This window comes from Cryptotermes secundus, unplaced genomic scaffold, assembly GCF_002891405.2.
Source record: "Cryptotermes secundus unplaced genomic scaffold, Csec_1.0 scaffold585, whole genome shotgun sequence".
NCBI classification, from domain to species: Eukaryota; Metazoa; Arthropoda; class Insecta; order Blattodea; family Kalotermitidae; genus Cryptotermes; species Cryptotermes secundus.
In genome coordinates, this window is record NW_019738966.1 from 144,981 (window position 1) to 156,113 (window position 11,133).

The 11,133-nt window shown below is 41.5% G+C and overlaps 1 protein-coding gene across 1 annotated transcript in view; it reads left to right on the forward strand.

Moving 5' to 3' along the window:
* The first annotated feature begins 1,946 nt into the window (after positions 1-1,946).
* Positions 1,947-11,133, forward strand: part of LOC111871501 — a 55,770-nt gene continuing 46,583 nt past the window's right edge. Inside the window, exon 1 of the mRNA XM_023864662.2 lies at positions 1,947-2,077. The gene's annotated coding sequence lies outside the window, so the exon portion shown is untranslated. The remainder of the gene's footprint in view (positions 2,078-11,133) is intronic.

Genomic DNA, 11,133 nt, shown 5'->3' on the forward strand with positions numbered 1-11,133 from the left:
AGTGATCTGCTGTGCTTCCCCTTTTGATTATCTCCTCAGCAGTCCTGCGCTTCGAAGAGAAACGAAACTGAAAGATCTAGTTTTACGTTGAAGAGTATTGTCTTTTGTATGTGACGCCTTGTTGTCTGGTAGAACGTTACAACGTTTGGAGGAAGATGGAAACAACAAATTTCTCAGAAATCACAGTAACGATCTACACGATGTCGGTAAGGCAGTGATTTTCACTATCGCCGTTGTGAGAGCATCAGATATTAAATTATTTATTTTGTCGTCGGGAGAATACAATCAATTCGGCGGTAAATCATATTTAAATTACTAAAAAAAAAGAATAGACGACAATTAACTTTAACATCAAGGACTGTAAATAATAATTAATTTATATAAACAAGACCTGCATTTCTATTTAAAGCAAGAAGAGCGTTGACGTAAGGAAACTCATTAGTATCGCAGGTTATCGAACATTTTCGGATTGTACATTACACATCGGGTGGGTGTTTGTGGGTTAATATTCGAGTCAGCGTCTGTTTAATTGTGTGTGTCCAAAAATCATATATCAGTCCCTCATCCATCAATTTGTAAAGTTACTATAAGCCTATTAACTAAATATCCTCTATTGTTCAACTGATATAAGACAGTTCTTTAGTTAACAGGATACAACATATATAACTTAATACGAAACAACAAATGTATACATGATACCGTCTCTATTATCGAGGAGAATCGTTTTAATTTGAGATGGGTTGTACTTTTTTCAAAATAGGACAGCATATTATTCCTGACACGAAGAAATAACTACTCTTGATTATAGTAGATCAAAGCTTTCGACTGCTTTACCATAAAAAGGGAAATTCAAAATTGTACTTGCCAAACAAAGCGTGGGAAGAAACGTCGTTGTGTGGGACGCAAATAAGCGAGCACCTGTATCAAGTAATAAACTCTGGCGGCGTATAGAAATATAATGCACTCAAGATGGAGTTCCATGGAATTAACTACTCCTGTCTCGTGATGGAGTCATTAGCAATCCTGCATCATATTTTGGCATTCCCGAGTTCGAATCTCGGCAAAGAGACCGGCTGTCCTGAGATATATCCTGGTTTTATTCTGTAACCATCCGAGTGTAGGTTGGAACTGAAGAGACAAGCTTAGAAACGGAGGATGTGATAATGTAACGCTTGGTCAGGGTGACTGCATGCCTCAGGGGGCAATGATGAGTATGGAGCAATGGTGGAATGATGATTAGCGGGGGAAAACCAAAGAAATTCGGAGAAAAACTTGCTCCACTGCCACTTCACTATCATGGGTTTCAGAAGAATTTTCTAATGATTGAAACCGAGCCTCCCCGGTAAGAAACAGGCGTCTAACTGTATTGGCTAAAAAAAGGGCACCAAATTGACTCATAGTACCTCATATTAAATCATGACCGCTTTCTTCTGCATTATTTATATGTCATCACTCGCGATAGATTCTACATACTCGTAAGCTATGTTAAGTGGTCAAGTAACGTAAGAATAAATCAATATGAGTACTTACGAAGTGTCAGGCCTGTAGAAATTGCAAGTGTCGTAATTTTAGCAAATTTGAGTAAATACACATTATCCTGCAGTGAGTTCTCTGAAGAATTCGTCCCATATGGGACGCCTGGGAAACCATGCAATTCGACTCACACGTGGATGCCGTCCCAAGAACATTTCACAAACACACATAAATTTCAGCACAACCTCCTACCAGTACCTCAGCCAATAGGATGTATCAAAGTATGTAACTGAGAAAATATACTGCAAAATATGAACCAATAGGAAGATTCATATTTTTGCGACATGAGTCGAACCTCTCCACACGCCCACCCCCTGCCATTTCAAGCGTCCCTCTCCCCCTTTGCCAGAGCCCAGCATCTAACAGATACGGCGACGCCGACGCCTCTCAACTATAAAGAGCGTCGCGCTGTATCTGTCAGTTCCAAAGCCTCCTGAAGTCTCCTCATATTCAGACTTTAGCTCGCACACACATCGATACACGGCGCACACGTCACGTCACTTTGAAATCTCCCGCCTGAATTCCACACCAGCCCGCATCACAGGTAAGCGAATCGCTTTCACGCACTTTCTTTCTAATTATGTTACATCGTTTCCTAGTTTCAGCAGTGAAACGCGTTTACAATTCCTTGAAAGTACTTTCATAAATTTATTAATTGTACTAAACGACAATGCGTATTTAGATCTACGAGAAGGTTAAGGAATCTGTTTCAAATATATGAAGACAGACTGACAACAAGAAAGGCTTTTAATTTACAGAAAAATTACTTGTTTCATAATTCTGTATTTGCATTCTGTTGCAAGCCAAATTAAAGCATCTATGTATAACACAGCCCGCCAATTGTTACTTTTTTCCATTTATACTTTAATGCAACATGTTTCGGCCTTAGATGACCATCCTCAGATATTTTAATATAGCAATTTTAATATTTTAAAACACCTGAAGATGGCCATCTAAGGCCGAAACATGTTGTATTAGAAGAGTAGGTGGAAGAGAAAGGAACAATTTGTTACATTATTGACGGACTGTGTTATACATAGACGTTTTAATATTTATTTTACATATAAATTGTAAAAATAATATAACACCACTGTTTTAATAACTGGAGATATTTAAATTACTTATCAAATACTTAGAGTAAAATAGAAAAATGAGATTTAATGGTGACTACATAAAGATGTAACAAACAAATGCTGTATTTATGCCATATTATTTTAAATAACAATGAAAAGCACGAAAAAGATGCGAATAACAACCGAAGTGTATTTGCTTTATTCTCTTATTTTCTTATTGCCAGTTGGGTGGGACTAAGTCACTTGACTGCGGCCACTTCTGGCCTATTGCACCAGTCCCAGATGACAGGTGACGGTGATTGTGGAGCAATTGGTGGAATGAAGAGCGGCAGGGAAACGGAAGTTCTCCGAGACAAACTGCCCCAGCGCCACTTTGTCCACCACAAATCCCACTTGACCAGACCCGGGATCGAACCCGGGCCGCCACGGTGAGAAGCCAGCGACTAACCGCTTGAGCTATGGCACGGCCCTTTTATTCCCTTAAGTGGATTGCTTTTTGAACTCCGCCTTATGTGTAAATAATTAGATAACTTAATTAATATTTTGTTAATAAGAGACCTACTTATATATTCGATCACAAAGTAACAGAGAAAAACCATTTCATTTAGAACCAAACATATTTGCGTTATATATAAGAAGCACGAGACAGAAACACACAACACAACACAACACGACACATCACAATGAACTGAACTAGAGCAACTAAGCTTTATTTACACATTTTAGCATAATGCCATTATACAATATGATAATATCAGTTTAAGTTCTTACAGGAAATTTATGATATAGATATTTTATATATATATATATATATGAATTGTAAAATTTCACTTTAATATAGTACATACCATAAAAATGATCCTTCATGACCAAGTATGTCAGGATTTTAACAAGTAATTAACATTAAGATGTTCTTAGATGGTATATTGATTCCTGTTATAACACACACAATATACCGAAAAAATGAACTCTTATCAAAAATTGAGAAGTAAATTTATGATTCTTGTTTTTTTAATAATATTATTTTTGTTTACATGTGTGATTGAAATATACCTTCACTTTTCAGTACACGTAACACAACGGAATGGTTAAGTTTAGTATTTCACTAATTTATCTGTTACCAAATGGGGGAAAGCAGAATAATATGCATCCTGCTTACCTGGTGTAAAAGGACTTCCTATTAAAGTCTCATTTCTGTTTAAAGATATTTCAGAATAATATAGCAAATTAAACTCTATGTCTCATGACATCAGTGAAGAACTACGTGTAAGTACATGTGCTGTCCACTAAAACCCGTCAATGTGCGAGTTTTTTTTTATTCTCGCGAAAATTTCTAACACAGTGTTTCTAAATCTAACATGTCCGAAGATTTGCAACCTCATATTAATTTTAACAACTTAAGAAATGTTTGCACATAATTCTCAAGCGTCTTTTGTGTTATGGCCTCCATATCTTAAAAATTAAAATTACCTTAATTATGTCGGAAAACCTGTTTCAGACACAAGAAATTCGTTCCTTTCCCCCTTACATCGTTTCTTCAAAATATTTTCCGCTCAAATAAATATTTAGTGATTTAGAATCGAAATCCAAGCAGAAAGGGTAGTAGGTCTTGGTGTAAAGTAACCGTTATTTCGTGTGAAATTTTTATATACGACAAATTTCAGTAAATTTTCCCAGCTACAAATCACATGAAAATCCGTCACGCTGTCCTTGCAATACTTCATGCGCAAAGACAGACGGACAGACTAAGAGATTTAATGACATTTAGCTTAACTATTTTATCTACATCATGGTCACAGTCGGAATATGCGAGTGAATATATGAATAATTTAATTTAATTTGCGTTACTTACGGCATCCTATATTTATAATTTAGTTTCCAGGGGCAGACTTGCAGGTGCCACTTCTAGTCGTGCTCATAGACTCTTGTTATGCTGCGTTCTTACTTTCTTTATGACTGTTACTGCTACGGTATGTGTCGACCTTACAAGCTTATCATCAGGATGATACAATTTTTAACACTACCGGGACTCGAACTCCGACCCTTCAGTTGACCAGACCGTAGTCAGTTCCTGTACCGACTGTGCTATCCTGGTTCCACGCGTCTCCCAACAGAAATCGTAAAGATTAAAATGCACAGGATTTTAATTTTACTGCTGTTTTGCACGAGTGCGGAACTATGTCTGCTATCTTGAGGGGAGAATACAGCTTGGATAAGGGGCCGCCTCTGTGCTCTAGTGGTCAGAGTTCCTGGCTACAGATCCATAGGTCCCGGGTTCGATTCCCGGCCCCACCAGATTTTCTGACAAGTAAGAGTAATGGATCTGTAAGGGGGTCCACTCAGCCTCGTGATAATAACTGAGGAGCTAGTTCAAGGAAATAGCGGCTCCGGTCTAGAAAACCGAAATTAAACGCCTTGGGGATTCGTTGCGCTGACCACGCGACAGCCTCTATCCGCTAAAGTTGGCACTAACCTCACCGACAAGCGGCGGTCGCTCGGTCGGTATAGTTCGCTTCCGTACTGAAGTCATGGAGATAGAGAAATAGTTGAGGAGGAGAATAACTGTCCCTAAGGGAAATGGAGTAAGAGGAGGGAGAACACTTCATTATGAGGAGCTTCACAATCTACAGGTCTTCACACATCATTAGCATGATCATATCAAGGCGCATTCATGGGCTGCACGAGAAACGCATGGCAAGAAACTGCGTACCTGGAAGACCTAGACGTACAAAAAAGGTAAAGCTATCCCTGTAATAGGCCGTGGAAGCCCATAGGGATGTGAGACGTCGAGGCTCCCACATTTTCTAGACAATCGGCTCACAGATGGCAGTGAATACGTCAGCCTTACGCGCCGGCCGCCCTTAACCCCCCAAAGGATTCCTGGTACTCATTTATGTTAGACTCTGAGTCGACCTCAGGGCCATAGTGCGGAAGGAAGGATTAGATCAATTTAAAAATGCAATGACCTCATTTGGAATCAAACCCGCGTCCTTCCAGCTTGTAGCATAGTGTCTCTACATGTATACTGGAGAAGAATATTAAAATGGATCTTAAGGCGTGAGGGTGAGAACTGGATCAATCTTGCCCAGAATAGGGATCAACGGCAAGCTTTTTTGAACAAGTAAACGAAAATTTGTGGGATGCGACGGAATGTAAACTGATGCAACTTTGCACTCCACGCACCGCCGTAAAGTCTCCCGCATAATTAACATTTGGGTCATGGCACTAACTTCGCTGACAAGCGGCGGTCGCTCGGTCGGTATAGTTCTCTTGCGGAATAAAGCCACGGAGTTCGAATGTTCATAAATGACAGCGAATTGCATGGCTATCTAACTACCTACCTGCCTACCTACCTACCTACCTACCACAGCCCTGGGTGAGCCTTGGCCTCCTCTACAACCAGTCTCCACAATCAATCCGTGCTACCATAGGAATGGACCCACGCAGTATGACCCGAGGCTGGTTGTTAGGTTTCTGAACAAAATTCTTTTTACAGGATGAGATTGTTAGCCTCATGCCCAACCCCCAACCTGGAGGACCTGGGTATCTCTGGACTCTACCCTTTGACCTTTCCGGCATGGGTGACCCTACCGGTAGTTAAACTACCGCCGACATAGCTCTCCAGGTCACAGAGTCACGCAAGCCCCACCACCACGACAAGGTTCACCTTTTGGAGGTTTATGACTATCTGATCGACAATATTTTCTTCTCAAAATTGACTCTGCCCCATGCAGTTATTCGGTTAAGACTGATATCAACCAAAATGTATTTTCTGAATTAGGTCATGTGATTAGCTCGAGCTTGTCATGTAAAATCGCATTTTATTAAGAAGCTTTAAGGCCGCGCCATAGCTCAAGCGGTAAGTCGCTGGCTTCCCACAGCGGCGGCCCGGGTTCGATCCCGGGTCTGGTCAAGTGGGATTTGTGGTGGACAAAGTGGCGCTGGGGTAGGTTTTCTCCGAGTACTTCGGTTTCCCTTGCCAATCTTCATTCCACCAAATTCTCCATCATCATAATCACCGGGGGCAGGTACAACAGGCCAATCAGTGGCCGCCGTGCCGAGTGGACCCAACTGGACTTCACCCACCACTAAGCGAATTAAAAAAAAAGAAACTTTATGTTAAAATTACATAAATTCCGAAGCATTTGCCTATATAATTTTTGTGCTAGGAAAGTGTTCATATACGTTCCAATTGAAATACCGTTTCAAAGCGAGTTTTGTTAATGACGTTAGGAGTAATCCACGTATTGAGTTTCAGTTCGCACATGACAGCATCTGGGGGCTGAATACAATATCATGTTCGTATGGTGCCCGCAGACGATCAGTTGGTAATTAGACGGACCTTGGACGTCTAAATATAGTTCTCATTAGCCTAAGAAATTTTCGCACGTCCTTGCAGTTCGACATATTACGTCATGTAGGAGCTTTCGGTTTGAAGTCATGGAAATGTTCACCTACAAATTTCACCAGTGCTACACTGCGGGATAATTTCTCATTTCTCATTTCAGTTACACAAATTGACATTGAGGTATACAATACGGAATCTTTCTCAAAACATATTAAAAAAGGTCTTTGTAGGTCTATTAATACTACCACTACTACTAATGAAAAAGTAAAGCTATCCATGTAACAGGCCGCAAACGACCATAGGGTTGTGAGACGTCAGGGCTCCCACATTTTCTCTAGACAATCGGCTCACAGATGGCGGTAAGGTTGTCTGCCTTAATCGCTGGCCGCCCTTTACCCCCAGGAAGATTCCTAGCACTCATTCCTGTTAGAGGCTGAATCGACCCCAGTGCCATAGTGGGACTGGATGGATTTAGGTAAATTGAAAAAATCCACCTCATCGGGACTCGAATCCGCGGCCTTCCGGGTTGTAGTATGGTGCCTCAGCCAACTACGGTACCGTGTGCTCCTACTATTATTACTGTTATTATTATTATTATTATTATTTTTACTACTACTACTACTGCTACTACTACTACTACTAGTAGTACTACTACTACTACTACTACTACTACTACTACTAATAATAATAATAACAACTGTGTCACAATTGAATTCATGTTTGATCTCCATTGAACTCAGCATTGCGAGTTGCAGCTTCACTCCTTAGAGTGAAAATTTCATCTTATACGAAATCACAAACTAACCGTTTTGTAAATATATGTCAGATTAGCTTAACCCTCAATACCGATATCTCAACAAGAAAAATTCGCGGAAAAGCAATTTAAATTCTGTTATTAAACTCTCTGTCGTATCGCTGGTTACTACACAGTTGACACATCCCAATCTGACATACCGCCATCTTCAGACTGGATACTCCACGGGAATTATTCTGACTTCCAACCGAACTGAACTCCACTATCCCGTTGTACTCCCTCGTACCACTTCAATTCTCCTGACTGTGTCCTCGTATAATTCCTCGGCACGGACTCCACGGAAAACAATATCTGCTGTTGTCAAGAATGCGCGTTCATTGTTCCGTCATCTAGCAATGGATGTCCTTATATTGTTGATAGCGTAACTTCGGGAATGATTTTACCGATCCGTTGCCCAAAAACTGGCATCTGCGTCACAATATTACGAGTAAAATGGATCTGAGAGAGATCGGATGTGGGCTGCATTGATATGGCCCAGGATAGGGACAAGTAGAGAGCTCTTGTGAACACGGCAATTAACCTTCGGGTTCCATAAAATTTGGGGAAATTCTTGAGTAGATACATAACTGGCAGTTTCTAAAGAAAGGCTCATTCCACGGAGTTAGTTAATGTTCGTGTTTCTAGACCTGGCCGTTCCCAACAGACTGCGCTGTGGATCTTGGCCAGTCAAATAAGTGATTTACGGATTGTAGGAAGTGTAATACGTTAATTGTATGCCTTGCGTGATCCTGTATCCCTCCCACAACGCGGCTGCGAAATACTCCCCGCCACTTCCTGCCACATGATGTCTCCTCACTTCTCACGCGCAACTCAAGAGGCCCAGCACGACCTGCCTGTACACTAAGGCAGTGTCTGTAAATTACTGGAGGACAGCCTGTTCATGATGTGTCGCCGTGTAGAAATTGTGTTAACCGACGTTTCGGAGGAACGTATCGCCTCCATCTTCAGGGTAGAAAACAAGAATAAATCCGCGAGCGAACCAGCAGAGCAGGTGCAACAGACTGAATCCAGTCGAGTAAACACAGCTGTGTAAGAGGAAGAGAGATGGAGTGTGGCCACATAGGGAAATAGTAGAGAGGTCATAGTCACCGCCGTGAAAACCTCAAATCTTACATAGCCTGTTCATGTCTCCCAAACAAAAGCATACATATAAAGGAATATTATGCAGTGACCTAGACACCCCGAAATAATTAAGACACTGGTGTGTTCGGGCTATCGGATATTTCGGATAACTGGATTTAAAATTAAAAATCACAGCTTTTTAGTTGTCTCTTTGTTTAAGTAATTAAAAATTAGGACATGACGGGGTGCGGGGAAGTGCATGTATAGAGCCATATTTCCTTGACCTCGGCACAAGTTGGAAGTGAGTGGTCAGCTTCCCGCCCTTGCCACTTTACCCCCGAGGAATGGGCTCCCGGTACCCATTGGAAAGGAGGCTGGGTGAACCCTAGGGCCGGTCTGGACGACGCGGAGAAGAGAAAATTCTTCACCCTCCCGGGACTCGAAAGCTAAGTCCTAGATCGTCCAGCCCGTAGTCAGCCGCTATACCGACTGAGCTATCCGGGCTTCTAGAACTTTTGTAACATGATTTGTTAAAAAGTTTTCATTCTTTCAGTCATCCGTCAATGGCTCTACAGCCCATTTTTGGGCTCTGGCCTCTTCTTCAGTTACGTTAACTTTTTTACACAGACGGTAGGACTCCTTGGATGAGTGATCAGCCAGTCGTAAGGCCGCTACCTAAACACAGAACAAACGTAGCCAGACATCCATGCCTTGAGTTGGATTCGAACCCACAATCTCAGCATCCAAGAGAGCGAAGGCAGTTCATGCCTAAGACCACGCGGCCACTCTGGTCGGCTTTAGAAAGATTTATATGTAAATCTAAGCACAATGGATCACTGTAGATCGCGTTGCAAGGGCCGAGAAGGCCCACACCTTATACAGTCATATGTAGAATTTATACTGCCGGAAGGTGTGCCGCCCTGGGCCCCGCCGTTTCGGCTACGGTTCCGTGGGAAGTGAATTTATCTGGCTCAGGAGGCACGTGTGGCCGACAATACATGTCTCTTCCCTTCACATATTACGACTGAAGCATGAACACTGTCCCCAGTTCTGGTGAGTAGAAGCGAACAGTACGTAATTATGATGGATATGACTAAGAACATATATCAGCGTGACATAGATAGAGCAGGAAAATCTCTGCCCGTGAACTTACATTATATCACTGCTTCATGTCAGGCATAAAAGCAGTTTAATATGCCCGTTGATAAAGTCAAGTTGTTGATGAACCCATTAACCGGATAATGGCCTCGTAGAACCACCTGTAAGAGCGGTTGAGTGGTGCTCTCTGGACAGAACTCTCGATTACAGACTAGCAAGGCCTTTCACACAAAGGCCTTGCCACAAAGTCCAGAAAAACTCTTTGTCCTTTTCAGCCTACTATCTAATACATTAAATTCAAATTCTGAAATTGTGGGAAGGATTTATCACATTTTGTAAAGGAATTAAGATCTTAAATACGTTCAACTGTCAAACACAATAATTATTTTATTGATTAATTTAAAATCAACGCTACATGTTTCGACCCTTAAAGGGTCATCTTCAGGTGTTCGTTAGATACACAATTTAATTATTGACTTTGTAACGAGTGGCCTTGTGTCGCATCTACTGACTTCTCACTTTGTTTTGCAGTAAGCATACTCCTGGTCTGCATGTACCTAGTGTAATATATGATATGAGATAAATAACTGTTGATGTACAGTGGTACCCTATATGCGGTTCTTATTAATATTAAGTACGGGGGTACGCTGTGGCGTAGTTGGTTGAGAACTATGCTACACGCCGGATGGTTGCGGGTTCGAATCCAGAAAAAGTGGATTTTTTCAATTGACCTAATTCTCACATGGGCGCTATGGCCCTGGGGTCGACTCAGACTGTTCATTCATTTCATCAGTAACAGAAATGAGTACCACGAATCTTCCTGGGGGGTAAAGAGCGGCGGTCGCGTAAGGCTGACAACCTTACCGCCATCTGTGAGCCGATTGTCTAGACAAAATATGACAGCCTCGACGTCTCACAACCCTATGGGCCTCCACGGCCTGTTGCAGGGATAGCTTTACATTTTTTTTACGTTATAGCAAGCAATCTCTATTTTAAATTATATTTTATATCTTTCGTTTCCTTCCATCTTCCTTCTATTTTTTCTTTCTTTTATTCTTAAACTTCTAGTAATTCAGTTTGGCATTTCAGCTATTTCTATCTCCGGTCGGCCTTAATTCTTCCCCATTTGTGATAGGAGCATTCGTAGGCGAATTTACGATGTTCCTTGCGTAAAGAAATTATGTAACCCCCCCCCCCCGGGAGAA